Here is a 22,133-nt window from a genome sequence, read left to right on the forward strand (position 1 = left end):
AGAGCAGGGCTAAGGGGAGCAGAGTACACAAAGAGTAGGGGCAGGGGTAGCAGGGCCAGGGGAGCAGGGTCTAGGGGAAGCAAAGCCCAGTGGGGAGAAGGGCCCAGGGGAGCAGGGCCAGAGGGAGTAGAATAAGGGGGAGCAGGATACAGGGGAGCAGGGCCAAGGGGAGCAGAGTCAGGGGGAGCAGTGCCAGGAGAACGGGGCCAGGGGAAGCAGGGCCCAGGAGATCAGGGCCCAGGGGAGCAGGCCCAGGGGGAGCAGGGCCTGGGAGGAGCAGGAAAGGTGAGCAGGGCCCAGAGAGAGAGAAGGACTAGAGCTGTGACCAGGACAGCAGGGCCCAGGGGAGCAGGGCCAGGGGGAGCAATACACAGGAAGCAGGACCCAGAGGAGCAGGGCCAGGGGGAGCAGTGCCAGGAGAAAAAGGCCAGGAGAGCAGGAACAGAGGGAGCAGACCAAGGGGAGCAGGGCCAGGGGAAAGAGGGCTCAAGAAAGCATGGCCCAGGGGAGCAGGAACAGGGGGAGCAGGGCCCAGTGGAGCAGGACTTGGGGGAGTAGGGCCCAGGAGACTAAGGCCAGGGGGAGCAGGGCCCAGGAGAAGCAGGACCAGGTAGGGTAGGGCCCATGGAAGGGAGGACCAGTGGGAGCAGGGCCCAGGGAAGCAGGGCTAAGAGGAGCAGAGCTCATAGGATTAGGGCCAAGGGGAGCTGAGCCAGGGGAGCAGGGCCCATGGGGAGCAAGATCAGTGGGAACAGTACCCAAGGGGAGCAGGGCCCAGGGTAGCAGGGCCAGGAGGAGCAGTGCCCATGGGGAGCAGGACCAGAAGGAGAACAACCCAGGGTAGCAGGGCCAGGGGGAGCAGGACACAATGGGAACAGGTCCCAGGGGAGCAGGGCCCAAGGCAGCAGAGCCAGGGGTAGCAGTGCCAGGAGAATAGGGCCAGGGGGAGCAGAGCCCAGGGGAGAAGGGCCAGGGGAGCAGGGCCCAGGAGAGCAGGGCCCAGGAGAGCAGGGCCCAGGAGAGCAGGGTACAGGAGAGCAGGGCACAGGAGAGCAGGGCCAGGCATGCAGGGCACAGGAGAGCAAGGCCAGGCATGCAGGGCCCAGGCAAGAAGGACTGGGGGGAGTAGGGCCCAGGGGAGCAGGGACAGGGGGAGCCTGACTGGGGAGGAGAAGGACCGGGTGGAGCAGGGCCCAGGGAAAGGAAAACCAGTGAGAGCAGGGCCCAAGATAGGTGGGCTAGGGGTAGCATAGCCCACAGGGAATAGGGCCAGGGAAAGCAAGTCCCAGAGAAGCAGTGCCCAGGAAAGCAGAGCCAGGGAGGAAAGGGCCAGGGGGAGCAGTCCAGGGGGAGCAGGTCCGGAGGAGCAGGCTCAGAGATTCAGGGCAAGGGGGAACAGAGAAAGGGAGAGCAGGGGAAGGAGAAACAGGGAACATGGAGAGAAGGGCCTACGGGAGCAGGGCCCATGGGGAGCAAGACCAGCAAGATCAGGGCCCAGGGGGACAAGGGCCCAGGGGGAACATGGTGCAGAAGAGCAGAGCTGATGGGGATCAGGGCCCAGCATAGCAGGCCCAGGGGAAGCAGGGATCAGTAGCCTAGGGCCCAGGGGAGCAAGCCCAGGGGAGAATGACCAGAGGATTAGGGCCAGGAAGAGCAGGGCCCACAGGGAGCAGGGCCAGGGGGAGCAGGGCCCAGGAAAGAAAGACAAGAGGGAGCATGGCCCAGGGGAGCAGGGCCAGTGGGAACAGGGCCAGGGGGAACAGGGCCTGGTGAGCAGGGCCCATGAGGAGCAATACCAGGGGAGCAGGGCCCAAGGGAAGAAGGGTCCAGGGGGAGGAGGGTACAGGGAAGCAGGGCCCAGGAGGAGCATGGCCCAGGGGAGCAGGGCCAGGGGAAGCAGGGCCCAGGAGAGCAGGGCCCAGGTGACCAGGGCCAGGGAGAGCAGGGCCAGGGGATTAGGGCCAGAAAGAGCAAGGCCCATGGGGAGCAGGGCCAGGCGAAGCAGGACACAGGGGTTGCTGGGAAGAGGGGTGCAGGGCCAGGGGGAGAAATACTCAGGGGGAACAGAGCCCAGGGTAGCAGGGTCAGGGCGAGCAGGTCGCAGAGGAGCAGGGTCCAGGAAAGCAGAACCAGAGGGAGTAGAGCCAGGGATACAAGGACCAGGGGGAGCAGGGTCAGAGGAGAAGGGCCCAGGGAGAGCAGTACCAAGGGGAGCAGGGCCTGGGGAAGCAGGCCCAGGAGAAGCAGGAAAAGGGGAGCAGGGCCAGGGGGGACAGGGCTCTGGAGAAGCAGAGTAAGGGGTTAAGGGCCTGGGGGAGCAGGGCCCAGGGAGAGAAGGGACCAGGGGGAGCAGAGCCAGGGGGAGTAGAGCCAGGCATAAAAGGGCCAGGGGGAGCAGAGCCAGAGGGAGAAGGGCTGAAGGACAGCAGTACCAGGGGGGAGCAGGGCCCCGGAGAAGCAGGGAACAGGGGAAAATGCCTGAGAGAGCAGGGCCCATGTGGAGAAAGACTGGGGGAGCAGGGCCCAGGGAGAGAAGGGCCCAGGGGAAGCAGGGCACAGAAGAGCAGGGCCCAGGAGTAGCAGGGCCCAGGGGAGCAGGGCCTGGGGAAGCAGGGCCCAAGAGAGCTAGGTCCAGGGGAGCAGGGACAGGGGGAGCATGGCCAGGGGATTAGGGCCAGGAAGAGCAGGGCCCATATGAGCAGGGCCAGAGGGGGCAGGGCTGAGTAAAGCAGGACCAGAGGGAGCAGGGCCCAGGGGAACAGGGCCCAGGGGAGCAGGGCCACAGAAAATAGCACCAGGGTTAGCAGGGACAGAGGGAGTGGGGCCCAGGAACAGGACCAGAGGGAGCAGGACCAGGAGGAGCAGGGCCCAGGGGGAGCAGGACCAGAGGGAGCATGGCCCAGGGGAGCAGGTCGAAGCGGGAGCATGGCCCAGGGGAGCATGGCCCAGGGGAGCAGGGCCAGGGGAACAGAGCCAGAGGGAGCAGGGCCAGAGGAGGTGGGGCCCAGTGAAGCAGAACCAGGGGGAGCAGGGCCAGGAGGAGCAGGGCCCAGGAGGAACAGGACAAGAGGAAGAACATCCCAGGGGAGTAGGGCCAGGGGGGAGTTCGGCCCAGGGGAGCAGGGACAGGGTGAGCAGGACACAGGGGTAGCAGGGCCCAGGGGTGCAGAGCCAGGGGAGCAGTGCCCAGGAAAACAGGACCAGAGGGAGCAGGTCCCAGGGCAGCTGGGTCCATGGGGAACCGGGCTCATGGGAAACAGGACCAGATGTAGTAGGGCCCAAGGAGAGCAGGATCAGGGGATTAGGTCCAGGGGAAGCAGGGCCCATGGGGAGCAATGCCCGGGGGAGCAGCACCCAGGAAAGCAGGACCAGAGGTATCAGGGCCCAGGGGAGTAGGGCCAGGAGGAACAGGGCCAGGGGTAGCAGGACCAGAGGGAGCGGGACCCAGGAAAGCAGAACCAGGGGGAGCAGGGCCCATGGGGAACTGAGCCCAGGTGGGAGCTGGGCCCAGGGGAGCAGGGCCTGGGGGAGCAGGACTAGAGGGAACATGGGCCAGGAGAGCAGGGAGCACTGTTGGCATTTTTTCTCCACTTCCACATGGGCAAAGGACACCAGAGACGACCTGAGGTACCTCATCTTCCAGGCACATGTCTTTGACTTCACCGGGGAGGGAGGCCATTCTTCTTCCTGGTGATCTGCAACAGTCAGCTGGACCTCATGTTGGCTCTTCTTAGCCTGTTGACTCAGGGCATGAGGGGCCCAGAGTGACACGGTGAGTCCTACCACCCTTTGAGGAGCCATGGCTGTGACTCCTGGGGATGCCCTGCCTCTGGGACAGAGGCCTCCAGCCCAAAGAAAATAATGTGGGTGGCCAAGCAGAAGCTTGGCTGGGGGTTGCTTATGTGCCCCGCCCAGGAGGGTTCCCTTCCCACTCCTCCAGAGATGTTCAGCGGGCTACAGATCTACTGCTCTCCACGGGGCCCAAACATTGTACAGAGCCTTCTGCAAACCAGGCCTGAGTCTCTTCCTCTAATTGTGGGAACCCCCTGAGGCCATAAGTGCATGTGGGGAGAGAAAGCAGAGGAGCTGGGGGGACAATGGGCATTTAGGACACTGTATCATGTGACCTTGGGGCTTGCTCAGGCCTGGTCTCAGGTACACCACTTCCATGTGATGATGGGACAAGACTGAGGGACCCAGGTAGGGCCCCTAGGTGACCTTTGTTCCAGCTCTCTCCTATTTCTGCCAGGAATCACACAGACCAGGTAAATGCCAGAAGCTGGTAGGGATGTGGTTTATGTCAGGGAACACGAGGGGTCCTTATCCAATTCAGGCATACTGAGGCTGGGATCATGAACCCTGGAAAGATCACCTGAGAGACCAAAGGACAGGAGAGGTCATGGGAAAATGGAAACTAAACTGAGAACATTGGGTTGTTTCCAATGAAGGCTTGTTCTTTTCCTTCTCTTCCCTTGTCAGAATGGGAGGGATTATAAAGAGAAAGTCCAGAGAATTGTTCTTGGGAAATCTGAGGTGCTCGATGCCCATGATATTTTGATTCCCCACTTCCACCTTCTTCTAGAACATCAGGTTGAAGTAGTGGCCACTTTCATGAGTTATAGTCGACCACACTCTGTAAAGAGGTACCAGTTACCAGGCAGGTGGCCTGTGTGAGGCTAGTACAACTTTTTGCGTCTGCAGAGCCAACAAAGCAGAAGGAGATCCTCTTCCTGAGCTGGTTACTCCTCCCCATTCTGACCCTGATCCTCAAGGCCGAATGTCCAGGCCTCCAGCTAGAGGAGCCGCTATATGGAGATCTAGATGCCTCAGAAACAACACATAGGTAGGTGACAAGCCCTTCCAGACTCTGCTGTGCAAACCATGATCCTCCAGCACTCAGGTCTGGGCCCTGAAACCTGACTTACTTTTCTGCACTCTCATAGAAGTCCATCTGGTCAAAGTTGCTTGTGTGCTGCCATCCTGAAAACCCTTTCACAGGGCTTCCTCCATGGTTATGGTGGGCTCCAGTTTGAACAGAGACCAAAGCACTGGGCTGGAATTCACTGGGATCAATCAGGGACTACAAGGTCACCCTCCATTCTCTTCTTCCCAACGTGCCCTCCTTCCTTTGTTACATCTGCCCCATCATGTTCATCTCAAAACATTCACATTGGGACTCCAGGAGTTGTACCCATACCTTATGCCAAACATTAACACCAAGGTCTGCATTGGCCTTGTGATTTTACTTGTATTCTTCAGTGCTGTGGTGTTTTATGTGCTTAATGTCTTTTTTTCCTCCAAAATACACCTGGTTGAAGTCCTAACCCCCAATGTAGTGGTATCTGGAGATTGGCTTTAGTGTTTAGGAGGGTTAGATGAGAACCTGAGGGTGGGTTCATGAGGGCATTAGTGGTCTTCCTGGATAAGAAAGAGACACTGAAGTTATGTCAGTCATGTGAGAACATAGGTGAGCCAGCAATTTTCTCTAGCAAGGAGAAGAAAAAGCCCTTATGGGACTCTGGGTCAGGCACCCTTCCTGTGGGACTCCAGACTCCAGAACTGTGAGAAATGAATATTTAGGGATTCATCTACCCAATCTATGGCATTCAGTATGGCAACCCAAGCTATCAGAGACCGTGCAAAGAATGGCCTGGGAGCATGGTTACAAACTGGGGCAAAGATAAGCATCTCCATCCAGAATCCAAAGAGAGCTTCCCCATGAGTGCCACATCACCACAGGATCCTGATTGGGGTTTCAGGACAATGTGTGTGGGTATCTGCAGTGTTCACCCTTGGGGCCAGTACCCCTAAACCCACTTCTGCTTGTGATGTCCTTTGTGCCAGGAACAATCAGGTCCATGATGGAAGGTGAAATTCCTAGGGGAGGAACCATCTTATAGAGACAGCCAACTCTAAATCCTGGCTCACGTTAGCTCCAGAACCTCCTCTAACCTTGAGTCTTTTATGTGATGGAGAAGATCATTGGAAACAAAGATTGCTGCACTCACAGGGCTCTGATGGGCACTTGAGATGAGGCACATTTCATCTAATGGTGCAAGATCAATGTTCCTGGGAATATCGGTCCCTCAGCTTGTCCCCTACCCTCAGGACCTCCCTTCCAGTTCTCTACAACCCAGCCTCCTTTGTCCATCCCATGCTTTTCCTTCTGTCAGAGCTCCAGGAAAAGTTCTGGGTCCCTGGGAAGAACACTCACACAAGGAAGCAAGAAAGTGCTTCCACATCTGGATTCTGAGGAATGTGCCTGTGGACTAGGATCTTGAATTGCTGCCAGTGCCTGAAATATTCATAGTTGCTCTGAGGTCCACAAACAATAAAGGAAAGGAAAAAATAACATGAAGAGACAGCTGACACAATGGGGAGAATTTTTTTAACTACATGCACCCCAGATAGATGATTAACCTCCAGAATATATAAAGAATGCCAAAATTCCAACACCAAAACCCCAAATAATCTTATCAATAATGGACTAAGAAACTGAAGAGAGACTTCACAGAAGAAATGCAATCAGTCAACAAATACATATATAGTGAATACCTCTAACAATTAGAGAAATATAAGTAAAACTTAGAGTAAGTTCTAAGATTGAAATCTCACTCCAGTCAGAATGCCAGTTATCAAAAGTATAAGCAACAATAAATGTTGGTGAGAATATGGGTGAGAATTTGCATATTGCTGGTGGGACTGAAAATTGGTGCAACCACTATGGAAAGCAGTATGAAGATTCCTCAGAAAATTGAATGAACCACCATTTGACCCAGCTATCCACTACTAGGTTTTTATCCAAAGGTTTATGACACAGCTCAACCACTCCTAGGTTTATATCAGTATTACTACAGTGATACAGCCACACTAATGTTTATAGCAGCTCAATTCACAATAGGTAAAGTATGGAATCAGATTAGGTGCCCTTCAACAGATGAATGCATGAAGAAAATGTGATAGTTATACACACACATGATAGAATATTACTCAGCCTTAAAGAAGAATAAAATTATGACATTTGCCAGTGAATGGATGTGGCTGGAGTATATTATGCCAAATAAAATAAGCCAATTCCAAAGAACCAAAGGCCAAATATTTTCTCTCTTGTGCAGATTGCAATTCACAATAAAGGCGGTGGAAGTAGGTATTAATTGAGGTACACTGGATTAGACAGTAGAGTGAAAGGAGAGGAGGAGTATGGAAGTCAGATGCATAATACAATAAATGATCCTATGTGCATATATGATTATATGACCAGTGTAATCCTACTTCATATACAACCAGAAGAATGAGAAGTTATACTCCACTTAAATATGATGCATCAAAATGCATTCCATTGTCATGTACTAGTAATTAGAACAAATATTAAAAATTCTCTAATAACAAAAAATAGACAAATTGCATAGAAAACATATTTAAAAGATAGTGCACAATGATCAAGTGGGGTTTATCCCAGGGATGTAAGGTTGGCAAGCATATGCAAATCAACAAATATAATTCACCACATCAATAGACTTAAAGATAAGAATCTCGTGATTATCTCAACAGATGCAGAAAAATCATTTGACAAAATACTGTGTCCACTAATCTAGAAAAACTAGGGATAGTAGGAATATAGCTCAACATTGTAAAAGCTATAGACGCTAAACCAAAGGCCAACATCATTCTAAAATGGAGAAAGAATGAAAGCCTTGCCTTTAAAAACTGGAGCAAGGCAGGAATGCCCTTTTTCACCACTTCTCTTCAACATAATCCTGGAAAACCTAGAAAGAGCAATTAGACAAAAGGAAGACATTAAAGGGATAAGAATGGGGGAGGGAGAGCTCAAACTATCCCTGTTTCCTGATGACAAGATTCTATATTTAGAGGACCCAAAAATCTCCACCAGAAAACTTCTAGAAATCCTAAATAGATTCAGCAAAGTAGCATGGTATAAAATTAAAACCCATAAATCAACTGTGTTCCTATATACATCAGTGATTAATCCACTGAAAGAGAAATTAGGAAAACTGTCCCTTTCCCAATAGCCTCAAAGAAAAAATATTTGGGAATAAATCTAACAAATGAAATCTGCAGAACATTAAAGAAAGAAGATCTTAGAAGAAAATGGAAAGATCTCAGATAGCACATTAATCTCCAGGATATATAAAGAACTAAAAAACTTAGCACAATAAACAAATAACCCAAATTATAAATGGGCAAAGGAACTGAACAGTTCACAGAAAAATATATACAAATTGTCAACAAATATATAAAAATTGTTCAACATCTCTAGCAAGTAGAGAAATGAAAAGTAAAACTACACTTAGCTTTAATCTCACTCTGATCAGAATCAGCAATTATCACAAATACAAGCAACAATAAATGTTGGCAAGGATGCAGGGCAACAGGTACACTGATACATTCCTGGTGGGACTTCAAATTAGTGAAGCCCCTCTGGAAAGCAGTATGGAGAATCCCCCGAAAACTTAGAATAAAACCATCATTTGATTCAGCTAACCCAGTCCTTGGTGTATACCCAAAGAACTTAAAATCTGCATACTACAGTGACACAGCCACATCAATGTTCATAGCAGCTTGATTCACAAATAGCTAAACTATGGAACCAATCTAGGTGCCCTAAAATATATGAATGATTTTTAAAATGTTGTGTATAAGGAGCTGCAGCTGTGGCTTCAACAAACATGGAATACATCTTATTCTAATTAGGATCCCAGTCTTGTACATGATGCAGAGATTCTTTGCTGTGAAAATTTTAAATTCTATCGTAAAATGATATGGAATGTGAAAGCAACCAACTACTGAAACATTCTGAACAAGAACAACATTGGCATTCTATCACATCATAATTTCAAAACTCCCTGCTGTAAAGTTACCAGTCATACAGAGTAAACACAAAAGATAGAAATGTTGATTAATAAAACAGGGTAGAAAATCCAGAAATTAAAGAAAGAAAAAAATCAACCACTCTCACAGAAGTTCTTAAGTGATTTCTGACAACACCATTCCATGGAAATGGATGGTCTTTTCAACAAATACTGTTGAGAAAACTGAATAGACAGCCACACACCAAATAAGGAAGTTGGTCCCTTATCTGACAGCATAGACAAAAATTAACTCAACATGGATAGGGGACTTAAATGTAAGACCTGCAACTATAAAATTCATAACTCACAAGAGAAAAAGTCCATGACAATGGATTTGACAGTGGCTTTTTAGACAGAAAATCAAAAGTGCAGGCATCAAATGAAAGAAAGAAACTGAACTACATCAACCTGAAAACTTAATTCATCAAGTCTTTAGTAAAAAGATGACCCACTAAATGCAAAAAAAAAACATTTGAAAATCATATTTGTGATTAGAAGTTATGATATAAAGAGGCAACAACCCAATATTAACATGGGCAAAGGACTTCCACAGATGTTTCTTCAAAGAAGATATACAAATGGCTGAGAAGCACATGGCAGATGTTCAACCTCAATAATCAGTGGAAAAATCAAAATCACAATGAGATCCAGCTTCCCACATAATGAGGGATACCATCAAAGAAACAGAAAAAAACAGTGCTGCTGAGAATGTGATGGAGTTGGAACCCTAGTGCACTGTGGGTTAGAATTCCAAGTGGTGCAGGGAAACTATGGGAAACTGATTGGTGGTTCCTCAAATTATCAAAAGGTAATTCAAATGATCCTTCAATTCTACTTCTTTTGAAGAGATATTTAATATGTTTTTAATCCCTTCAGGATTATTTATTATACCAAGGGTCCACTAAAGAGGAATATTTTTATTTATTTCATTGTGCTTTATAATTATACATAAGCATGGAATATAATTTGTTCCAATTCAGGCTTCAGAACTTGACCATTCTTTTTTTATTAGTTGCTCATGACAATACAATCATCTTGACATATCATACATTTGAATCAAATGGGGTATGTATGCTTGGAAAAATGAGAAATTATACCCCAGAACTTGCCCATTCTCTCCCCTCCTCCCTGACCCTGTTTTTTTTTCTTCTCTACTGGTCTTCCTTCCATGTAGTTATAGTTTTCTTAACTTGAGCTTCACAGATATCCATGAAGATGAAATTCACTGTGGTCTCTTCATATATGTATATAGGACAGTTTGGTCAATTTCATTCCACTATTGTGCCCTTTGCCTATCCCAAGGAAGAATGTTTTACATGTAGCACATGATGGAATATGATTTGGTCTGAAAAATGAAGGAAATCCTGGCCAACAGTAGAGCAGGGATGGACTTTGAGAACACATACTATATGATCCTACTTATATGAAACACAGTACACAGAGTAATTGAAATAACACAGAAAAGAAAATGGTAATTTCTTAGGGCATGAGGGAAATTGATAATTATTGTCTAATAAATGAGCTTCAATTTTGCAAGATAAAAAAAGTACTCTGATTGCATGCTGGTTTCAGAAGAATGAAAAATTAGTGTAATGAACACCACCAATATGCCTTCCCAAATAGTTGACATAATAAAATTTGCTGTGAATATTTGTAAACTTAGAAAAAAATTAAACTCCTATTATTTGTTTCCACACAAATAAAAACCAAGAAAGTTCTCTACTGTAGAACTAATCAGAAGGAAGTTCTCCATGAGTAGAAATGTGAAAGGATCATTCAGGTTGAAAGGAGGTATCACTCACTTGGTCATGCCAAGAAATGAAGAATACAATGAGGGTAGCTCCTCAGGAAAATTTAAAGCAAGTATCATTTTACAATCAGTTTTTAACTCCTCTCTTATGTGACTGAGGTGTGACTGTGTAATAATGATAGAGCTCATGGTGTTGCCAGAGCATGCACACCATGAGGTCAGTCATGTGCACACATGGGCTAAGGACACCGCCAGGCTTGGAGGGTTCTGTGGAGACTTGTGTTTAGGGTCTTTGTCTTTGTCTTGGCAGAGGGAAAATTTCAAGGGAGGTTGCAACAGGTGGACAAACAAACAACTCTCTCAGCAATTGTCCTTGGATTTATGAAACTCCTGGAAGTTTCGTTCCAGACTCAGTCCCTTTGAACCATTCTGGAGAGGAATGGCCATATCTCACATCTTGGAGGAAGAGCTCCCCCCACCACTCCTGAGGGATCATCCTGGATCACTTTCCATCCACCATCCCATGACAGCTTACACCCACCAGCCGAGGATCCTGGAAGCCAGCCCCACTCAAGCACAAGAAGCACATCTACCTCCACCCAACACCACAACTAATGCAGATAGATGTCAGATAAAGATGAGAAAGCAGAAATCACTTTTGAGCTCCAGATCAACAGGAACAAGAGTCAGTGCACATAGGAAAGGCTTGCCATCACCAATGTGCTCCTGCTATCCCTTATAGCCACAGATGCACACACATGCCACCCAACCACAGAGACCTGGGCATACACCCCTTGCTGAGGCACATACATGTGAGGATGCACACTCATTACAACCCCTCCCAAAGCAAATATTAGAAATGGGTGCATGACCCACAACTCATTGCAATCCCACCAACCACAGATGCATAAATAGCCCTTATCTGCCTTCTCTGAATACATGAATCACCCCTTCCTTTCCAAAAAATATACTTGATGCATAACCCCAAATGCACATGCCTGTTATTACCCACATACTGACAGGCATGCAACTTTAATGTATACTTTTCCAAATGCAGGCTTATACCTACCTATATACTCTAACTTCCTGAAGACATGCACATGATATCATCAAACCCTGAGTATGCACACATAATGAAACACAACTTACAAAAACACACACACACAATCCTACTTGTTACCGGAAGTCATATAAAAAAATCCTAAATCCTCTGGAAAATCTCACAGACTCTATTCTCTCAACAGAAATACACACTCAATAAATGTAAGTAATATTGCTTCTTTCCCAACATAAAAGCTCTTAGAACTTCCCCAAGATTGAATGCAACCTGATACATTCTGATTATAAAAATGTAACATCCATAACACTAAATGACACAGGCATAACCACCAACATACACACATAAACATGACTCTATATCCCCAGAATCACTTGATGTGCAAACACCAAGTCCCAAACACAAAAAAATTTTCACAACCCTCTCCAAATGTACACAACAAAGATGTCAACTACAATCTACTCATCATTTCCCAAATACATACATAACATATGTGTGGCCCTAATACACATATTTTATCCCTGCACTCTCTAATCTCACATCCTTCCCAAACCAAGAAAGTATTCAAAATTTTGTGAATACCAAAAAGTATTCACAAAAATACTCCATTTAAATACTCCTCTTAATGATTAACCACAAGTCCTACCATGTCATAAATAACCCATATACACTGTCAGTACCCAAGCCTCCTAAATTGTATTCCCATATAAATATAGCTCCTACATTCCCTCAGCAGTAACACACACCACTCATATAAAGTTTGAGAATGAATATTTAGCCATCATTTACATTCACAGTCCTAGATTAGACAGTCTGAGAACACACATGTCTGTCTGAATCTACAAATCCACAGTATTCCCACAGACCCAATGTACATGCAGCCACTCTCTCACTATTAATATGTATGTACAGAACTGCTCATACTTCCTGATATACACAGTCAACAGCACACAACACTGTGGAACTCTGAAAATCCTCAATTGCATAAACTTCCTATCATCTGATTGTAAACCCAGAGTTCCTCAAGCCCAAATTAAAACAAATACACAGCAAAATCCTAACAATTATGATCAATAACCTTCCTTACAAAGTCTCATATTCCAGTCACCTCCAAGAAACACTTGAAATAGATATGAAGTAGGACAGAAGAAGCTGGACACCAGAGGAATTTTCAGAAAGCATGTTTATTGGCTGCAGTTGACCGCTCCAGAGTGTGGCTTGTGCCTGCATCGTTCTCTGGAGAGATATTTTGGAAATATTTTGAGTTTTAAATCCCATGAGGGGAATGAGGGCATGAAGATTCAAAGAGTCACTTGACAAGTGATTTTCATTCCATCCTCTAGGCCAGACATAGGTTTAAGAAAATTGTAACAAAAAGAGAGATAGAGATAGAGATAGAGATGAGAGAGAGAGAGAGAGAGAGAGAGAGAGAGAGAGAGAGAGAGAGAGAGAGAAAGGGAGGGAGGGAACTGGAGAGAGAGATGATATCTTTTATACAGCAAGTTTACAGACTTTAACTTTGTCATACCTTTTGTGTGCAAACCTGGCGTTTACAAGAACTAGGAAGCTACCAACCACAATAACCTCAGCAGACATGCTGCTAATCTGACAAGAGGAGAAGCTTAATTATGGCAATGGTCTTTTGGGTGGGAATATTTGGTGTACTTCAGATACATATGAACTCACACCACAGAAAAACACACACCAGTTAGAATCACCCAAAATGCAATCACACAAACCCTCCCACAATACCTGAACAGACACGGACCAAACAAATATACTCATTAACATATGACATCAATTTCTTTTCTCAAATGAAAACAAACAATCACATAGGTTGAAAACATGCACATACACAGAATGACTCAGAACTTGATGTTCAGCAAATCTCAGGCACACACAGACACTGCTAACTCCTCCTACATACTCACAAAGAATACCCCTCCATTCCCAAGAACAACAGGATCACCACAAAGCCCTAAATAAGAACATACACAGCAGTCCATCTTGAGACATTATCAACAGAATCTGTATACATCCATGGGCCACATATACATAACTCCTAACACCCCAAGATACTCAATGATTCCATTCTCTCCAAATCTCTGTACACCAAAGACTATGTCCCTAAATTCTCACCTAGACACCATGAACATACATATACATTCTAAAATCTGAAAATGCACAGATCCAACACAGAATGGTAAGACAACATCCTAGCTCTTCTCAAATGCATGCACACATGTTCACAATAGTCCAAAATGCCAACAACACCTACAGAAGCAGCACTAAAACCCTAAACACACGTCCTGCCAAAAGATACTCAGCCAACACTGACCAAAGAATTCACTCAAAAACAATCTTTACACACAATAGTCAAACACTCACAAGATAATTCATGGTATCCTGTTTCATATCCTTTCCATACCTATACACATGAAACACACAAGAACACAAAGTCCTGGTGGTAGAGGCACAAGTTCATACACACACACACACACACACACACACACACACAAACACAGACACCACTTACATAATCTGAACATTGACACATACAGTTAGCCTTTTGTTCAATGATATTGATCTTGTGGGCCCTGCACACAGAGGTGGAGTGGTGAAGAAGCAGACTTCAGGCACATACCTTGGTGTTATAAAAGTACAAAGGAGAGAGCACATTTCCTTCTACAAAACTGAAAGGTACTTTCCAGACACTCAATTACTGCTCAATACAGAGGAAAACCCTTCAAATATGAAGACAGCCCTCTCAGATAATGGCTCTGGAGATGAAGGTCCTCTGGGACACTTAAGGGGTATATAAAGGAGAGGATCCCCCAAATAGACTCTTTTGAATATCCACTGTCAGCCCAGATAGATGTCTTCTAGCTGGAAAGCCAGACCATTGTGCAATATGTGTTCCAATGCCAGGGCTGGGCTTGTTCACCTGGGCTCCCCCTTTAGCCACGTCAGCTCCAATTTCTGAATGGGATCTTCAGTGTTCTTATATAAGAGGCCGTTGGCATCGTTGCATGCCCAAATTCTAATCTGGACACATTACTGGCATGTTTGTTGCTCAAAATATGAGTGAGTAAATTATCAGCTTTTCCATGCTACATTCAGACAAAAGAGGTGAATCTGGTTAGAGGAAAGGTTTGGGACCTCTTGTGTTTTGAACGGGAGTTGTCCTAATAACTTTCAACCTGTGATAATATACATGAGATCAACACATTCAAAGGAACAGAGATTTATTTTGGCTCATGATTTCAGAGGTTACAGTCATGGTCACTTGGCCCTCTTACCTCTGGATCTGTAGCAAAGCAAAACAACTGGCAGAGAGTGTGGGGCAGAGGAAAACTGATCACCTCATGACTGCTGGGAAGCAAAGAGGAACAGAGATAGAAGTGCATTAGGGTCCCAGTACCCCTCCAGTGGCACATCCCCAATGAACTAATTTTTATCAACTGGGCCCCACTTTCTAAAAGGTTCCAACACCTCCCAATAGTGCCATTAGCTGGGAACCAGATGTTTAACAAGAGAGCCTTTGAGTGACACTAAATGCCAACACCAGAACATTTACCACTTATCTCCAAAAGCTCATGTCCCTCTCACAGCATAAATAAATTAAATAAATTAAATATCTACATTTATCTATATCTATATCTATCTATATCTATATATATATATCTATCTATGTGTAAATATATATATATAAGCATTTGGACTCCAAGAGTCCACAAATATCAATAGTGCATTTCTCAATAGTCCTTGTCCAAAGTCTCCTCTGAGACTTAAGGGAACACAGTGATGTTAAAACCTGAATTGAAAGGATATTTTCTGCCACTCTCTTTTTTTTTCATTCATGAGCATAGCTTTCTTTTCTCCCTACACCCTCACCTCTGTCTTAATGATTAACCATAGAGTTATGGTTAGTCATTAGTCATATGAGGGTCTTAATGACTAACCCTTGCACTGGGCACTCCTCCTTACTAGGTCACAGGAAATGTCCAAATGAAAAGGTATTGGCAGAAGCATAGAGAAGACACTGACTAGCATGGAAACCTGGCACACACACCTTCAGAATGCAAGCATCTAAACAATCTCATTTTCTTTGACTCACAGGTCTAAAATGGGTCAGTGACCACTGGACCCAGATAGGACCCGCACAACCCCAGCTCCTCTAAAGAAAATTATTTTTAATATATAAGTTTTTAGTTGTCAATTGATCTTTATTGATTTATATGCAATGCTGAGAATTGATCCCTATGCCTCATACATGTCAGGCAAGCTTTCTACCACTGAGCCACAACCCCAGCCCCCTCTAAAGTACATTGTGTCAAGACTAGTGAACTGCCCTTGTGCCCTACTGCCCAAGACAGAGAAAAATCCCACATAACACACTGTATACACTTTCACTCAGCAGCACTAAGCAAGATGAAGCCAGGAGATAGCCATTCATCTCTGAATCCCTGCACTGTTGCAAATGAAGCCTTTTGCTCTCCCATCTCTCTGCCTCTTGAGTTACTGGCTGTCAAGGGTGTAAGCAAACAGCATAATCAAACCTTTTGAAGTTAGTTACATCCGCTGAAATCCTCTTTCATAATCAAAAAGAAAGTTAACATGTTTCCAAGATACAACTGCACAGGGGAAATACAACTAGCCCCAAAGGGGAAGAACAAGAAACCAGCAAGGAGGAAACTGAAAAAGCACAGCAGGGCACATGTTAAATCTAGTGCTCCAGGTATGCAACTAGGACCCTGATGGTGTGATATGGGTCCCTGAGAGCTTGAGCATCCTCACCCCCCCCAGCCTGGTCTGTGGGACCACTCCCTACAGCTGGTGTGCTCACTGACTTTCACTTCCCTGAGCAGGCATTTCATAGGCCTGACAGTGCTAACTTACTCAGCTCTCCACCAAAACACTGGCTCCACTCTCACAGTTTGACAAATCACTGTTTCTAGGGCTACTGGATTGCACTCTGACTGTGACATGCTCTTACTGGCCACCAGCCTTTCCTCTGAAGTACTGATGCAAACCTTCACAGCCCCACAACTCTTCATTCTGTAAGCCTGATAAACAGAATCATATGGACAATACCAAGGCAAGCTGTGAATGAGGACATTAGCCAGGTCCACCTGGACCAAGGCCTAGGTCAGCCCATATGGTGTTATTTACACAGAAAAATGAATATTGACGTAAGTATTCCAAGGCTGCTGTAAGCAAGCAAGGCACCCTGACACGCTCCTCTCCACAAGTTTTTGAGCCTTCTGAAGGTGGGGTCCTTCCCATTCCTGAGATGCCTAAAGGTAGCTTCTGTATAACAGAACTATCTTTAACAACCGCACCATCCTTGGCCCCAACATTACAAGGTTTTCTTTTTTGGAAAACCTGCAAGTAATTTAAGTCTTTCTACTCTGGCTTTTGTTCCTGAGCACCACTGTAAATTAGGCTTAAAGCACTAGAAACACCCAGGCCATATCTCAGATGCTGTACTGCCTTGAAATATTCTCTGCTGGATTAATCAGTCTGTGTTTTAGTTGCATTGTACATCACTGTGACCAAAAGATGTAACAACAACAATTAGAGCAGGAAAAGCTCATGGTTTCCGAGGTCTCACTCCACTAACCACCAACTCCATAGCTCTGGGGCCAAGGTGAGGCAGAACATAGTGGTGGAAATGTAGGGAGCGGGAAAGCAGCTCAGGATATGGCAATGAGGAAGCAGAGAGAGAACTCTGTTCACCAGAAACAAACTATGAACCCCAAAGGCATGCCCCCTTAGATTGAATACTTCTAGGTCTACCCTACTTGCCTACAGTTACCATCCAGTGAATCCATACTAGAGGTTTAATGCACTCATTAGGATTAAGCTCTCAAAACCCAATCATTTCACCTCTAAACCTCAAATCAGCATCACCTACAAAGCTCTTTTCTAGCACTCTATGCTTTCTCTAGCCTGTTTCTCCAAGCTTTGCCAATATATCCTGAAAACCAGTTCCAAAGCCTTCTGAGTCACCTGAACAGGTAGGGTCACAAAAACGTGCACACTATTCACACCATTTTTTCTGGGTTAGTCAGTCATCTGTCACAGTGTTAACATATCTGAGATCAACAACATAAATGAAGGAATGATTAATTTGGACTCATTGTTTGGAGGTTACAATCCATGACTACTTGACCCTGTTGCTTTTGGACCTGAAGCTGGGCAGTATAATATGCTGGAGAAAAACTATGGCCAGGAAGAAAAGTGAAAAAGAAAGGACGTAGGGAGAGGGAAAGGCTCAGGTTCCAGTGTCCCATTCCGAAGAACAACCCAGTGACATGAGTAACATCCAATATATCCCACCTCCTAAAAGTTCCCCTTACCTCCCAATAGCACTATCCACTAGAGACCAAACTTTAACTCATGAGTCGTTCTCAGATGGTGAGTATCCAACCCTCAGAGGGGACTGAGATTCCCTCACTTATTCCATCTGTCATTTCTCTCTCTCTCTCTCTCTCTCTCTCTCTCTCTCTCTCTCTCTCTCTCTCTCTCTCTCTCTCTCTCTCTCTCTCTCACACACACACACACACACACACACACACACACACATGTACCATCCTATCCTGCTTGGGAACCATCCCTGGGTCACAGCCAGAAGGAGAATCATCCGAAGGAGCCAGGCACAGAAAACCTCTGGTGAGTCCCAATAAGGAAGGGCATGTTATGGGGTCCCCTGGTGACCACCTTGAGCATGCAACTGATAGGTCAGCCACTCAATGGGAATAGAGAAAATGAAGGTGGCACCACACTGTGAGACAAACATGAAGCAGGGATTTGCTTCCCACAGGAAGAGAATCCTTACCCTTCAGAATAGAAAAAAGAATTTTACTTCAATACATGACCCAATGGAACATAGCTACCAAAACAGAAACTCAAATTTTCTCTGATATTTGGGGTCCCTGGAGGTCCTGACTAGCCCTGAAGCCTCAGGTTTTCCAGGGAAGGGTTACCTGATCTCCACCAGCAAACACCACCAAGGGCACATGTGGTAGTGGGGCAGAGGCTCTGCAGGCTTCAGCATCACATGGACAATACCAAGATAAGCTATGAATCAGAATATTAGCCAGGCCCACTGTGGAGCACAGTGCTTTCATCCACCAACTTAGCCTCAGAGCAGCCACCAGCATCTGTAACTGCCCAGATGATGCTCAGTGTGTTGGCATGGACAAGGACTTTTCCCAACTCACCTCCTGTCTTGAAAACCCCACATTTTTTTTTGCTTTCTGCCCATCACAAACATGATGCCTATTTAAAAGTTTCTTTTCTCCATAGCTATCTCATCACTGATACTTCTAGATCACATATATGCTGCAGCATACCCGGTTGAACCCACCTGCATGAGTAAGAGCCAAAAATCAATAAACATGTGGATGATTTGCCCCTGAAGAATGAATTATCCCTGTTAGGAGCAATGCTGTGGATCAGAATGATCAGGATCAACACTTTCCCAAAAGGGTCCCTGATGCCCCATTCACAATACATGGACAATCTCCAAGATATGAACACATTGTTGTCTGAATACGTTTACTTCACATGAATGCCTAGTATTAATAACTGTGAGTACACATGCACAACAAATACGCATGCACACACACACAAGAGGTTTGTTAGTAAACACTTAATAAGATAAAATATATAGGGGGTAAGTAAGGAAGCCTTGACTTTTAGTTTATGAGGTATATCTATCTCAAGACTAATTTCAACCTAAGACCTGATGCCACTGAACATCAAACTGAAAGGTCAGACAGTGTCAGCTACCATAGCTGGTTCCTGGCAGCTCAAGCACAGAAAGAATATGTGTACAAAATTCACCTGTCCCCAGGGTACTAAGTTGAATTTCAACCTTAATGCACAAACAAAACCATATTAACATCTCCACACAAAAATGCACTACATGGCTTCTGAACAGGTGAACATCTGATATCTCCACCTTAAACATACAGAGAAACCACCTGTTACTGCATGAATGTTTGGAGAAAAATACCCTATTTATCCTAAATATTCATGTGTATTCCCACAATTGAGATTGCACATACAACATGGGCCAGGCAAATACTTGTACAAAAAACACACTGTTCATATATACCCAATGAATACCCTACAGGCACAGACTCTGGCAAATCAAAAAGTATACAACCAGTCAGCTTGTCCCCTCACACCTCAGGACCTTTCTTCCAGTTCCCCTACATCAGCCTCCTCCCAATGCCTACAGTATATGGGGAGGGCGCACTACCACCTTCCTGGCTGTGGTGCTTCCACAGATGAACTCAGGCAGACCTCACAGCATCTATGAAAACTTCTAGCGCTGAAGCGCTTCAAGACCCTGGTCCGCAGGTTCCTTCCTCAGATTCCCAATGTGGAAGCACTTTCCTGCTTCCTTGAGTGAGTGTTCTCTTCAGGCTCCCCCTTGAGCTCTGTCAGGAGGAAAAGCACGGGTTGGAAAGAGGAGGCTGGGATGTAGGGGAACTGGAAGAAAGGTCCTGAGGGTGAGGGGACAAGCTGAGACACTTACATTCCCAGATGTATTCCCCTCACACCAGGGAATGAAACGTGCCTTATGTCAGGTGCCCATCACAGGCCTGTGAGTGCAGGCAATCTTTGTTTCCAATGATCATCAGCATCACATGGAGGACTCAAGGTCAGAGGAGGTTCCTGGGGGTACCTGCCTCTTCCAATCATTTCACCTTCCACCATGGACCTGATTGTTCCCAGCACAGGGGACATCACAACCACAAATGGAGTTAGGGGTGTTGGCGACAACACAGAACTCTGGAGATACCCATACACACTGTCATGAATTCCTGATCGGGACCCTCTGGTGATGTGGCACTCATGGGGAAGCTGTCTTTGGATACAGGATGGGGATGTTCATCTTTGCTCCAGTTTATAACTGTGCTCCCAGGACAGTCTATGCACTGTCTTAGTCAGCCTGGGCCACCATACAATTCTATGGAACATGTGGACACAAACACAGACATTCCTTTCTCACAGTTCTGGAGTCAGGATTCCAAGGTAAAGGGTACTTAACCTAACCTAACGTCCCATGAATGCTCTCTCTTCTCCTTGCTTGAGAAGACAGCTGGCTTACCTGTGCCCTAACATGACTTACATCTCTGCAGTGTATCCTTCTCCAGGAAGAACACTAATGTCCTCATGAAGCCTCACTCTCAGGATCTCATCTAACCCTCTAAGCATTAAAGCCAATCACCAGATACCATCCCTGTGGGGATAAAGGCTTCAACAGGTAAATGTTGGAGGATAAAACTTTCAGCACATAGTTCACCATATCATTGAGGAATCCAAGCACAATCATGCTGGTCAATGCAGCTCTCGGGATTCATGTTTGGTATAAGTGTCCTGGAGTCCCAATGTCAATACTTGGAGTTGAACATGATGGGGCAAATGTAACAAAGGTAGGAAATTATGTTGTTGGTCTGCTGATAAAGAAGGGTAACCTCGTGGACACTGATCCTGGTGAATTCCAGCCCAGTGCTTCGGGCTCTGTCCTGACAGGAGCCCACCATGACCATGGAGAGGGCCTGCGGAAGGATTTGCAGGAATGGCAGCACCCCAGCCTACTGGTGGGCGACCATGGTTTGCACAGCAAGGTCTGGTACAGCCTGTCACCTACCTACCTATGTTTGGCTCCGAGGCATCTAGCTCTCCAAATAGCAGCTCCCTCTAGCTGGAGGCCTGGGCATTCTCTCTGCAACAATCCCAGAAACTCCAGGCTCCATACTCCTGATTCCAACTCTGCCTTGTGGTTCAGGATCAGGATTGGAGGAGTAACTAGCCCAGCCAGAGGGTCTGATTCTGCTTTGCTGGCTCTGCAGAAGGGAAAAGTTGCTCTGGATTCACTCAGACAACCTGCCTGGGAACTGGTACCTCTTTATGGAGTGGGGTCAATTATAACTCATGAAAGTGGCCATTACTTCAGCCTGATGTTCCAGAAGAGAGTGATGGGGGGCAGTGCATGGACAGGGCCAGCCAGCACCTCAGGTGCCCAGAGGATATGTGTCTGGTCTTTATTCCCTTTGCTCTATGCAATCCCTGTCATTCTAACAAGGGAAAGGAAGAACCTGCCCTCATTGGAAGCAACCCAATGATCTCAGCTTAACTTCCACTTCCACATGACCCTGCCTGTAACTTGGTCTCCCAGGCGATCCTTTCAAGGTCCATGGTCCCAGCCTCAATACCCCTGATTTGTCTCAGGACCCCTGGTGTTCCCTGAAATAAATCACATCCCTGACCAGTTTCTAGAAGTAATATGATTGTGTGGTTCCTGGAAGAAACAGGAGAGAGCTGGAACTAGGGACAGCTAGGAGCCCTCTCTGGGTCCCTCATATCTGATTCCTTTCAGGTAATAGTTGATGCAGTGTTTCCCAAGAATGGCTGTTATTTCTGTGTAGCAGCTCCC

At 46.2% G+C, this 22,133-nt stretch overlaps 1 long non-coding RNA gene across 1 annotated transcript; it reads left to right on the forward strand.

The window, feature by feature from the left end:
• Window positions 1-2,759: 2,759 nt before the first annotated feature.
• LOC144370178 (uncharacterized) lies at window positions 2,760-5,251 on the forward strand. Its single transcript, XR_013430093.1, has 3 exons — window positions 2,760-3,772; window positions 4,702-4,843; window positions 4,944-5,251. It is a non-coding gene; the product is annotated as an uncharacterized LOC144370178 (long non-coding RNA).
• The last annotated feature ends 16,882 nt before the right edge of the window (window positions 5,252-22,133 follow it).

Source organism: Ictidomys tridecemlineatus, chromosome 13 (assembly GCF_052094955.1).
Source record: "Ictidomys tridecemlineatus isolate mIctTri1 chromosome 13, mIctTri1.hap1, whole genome shotgun sequence".
Taxonomy (NCBI): Eukaryota; Metazoa; Chordata; class Mammalia; order Rodentia; family Sciuridae; genus Ictidomys; species Ictidomys tridecemlineatus.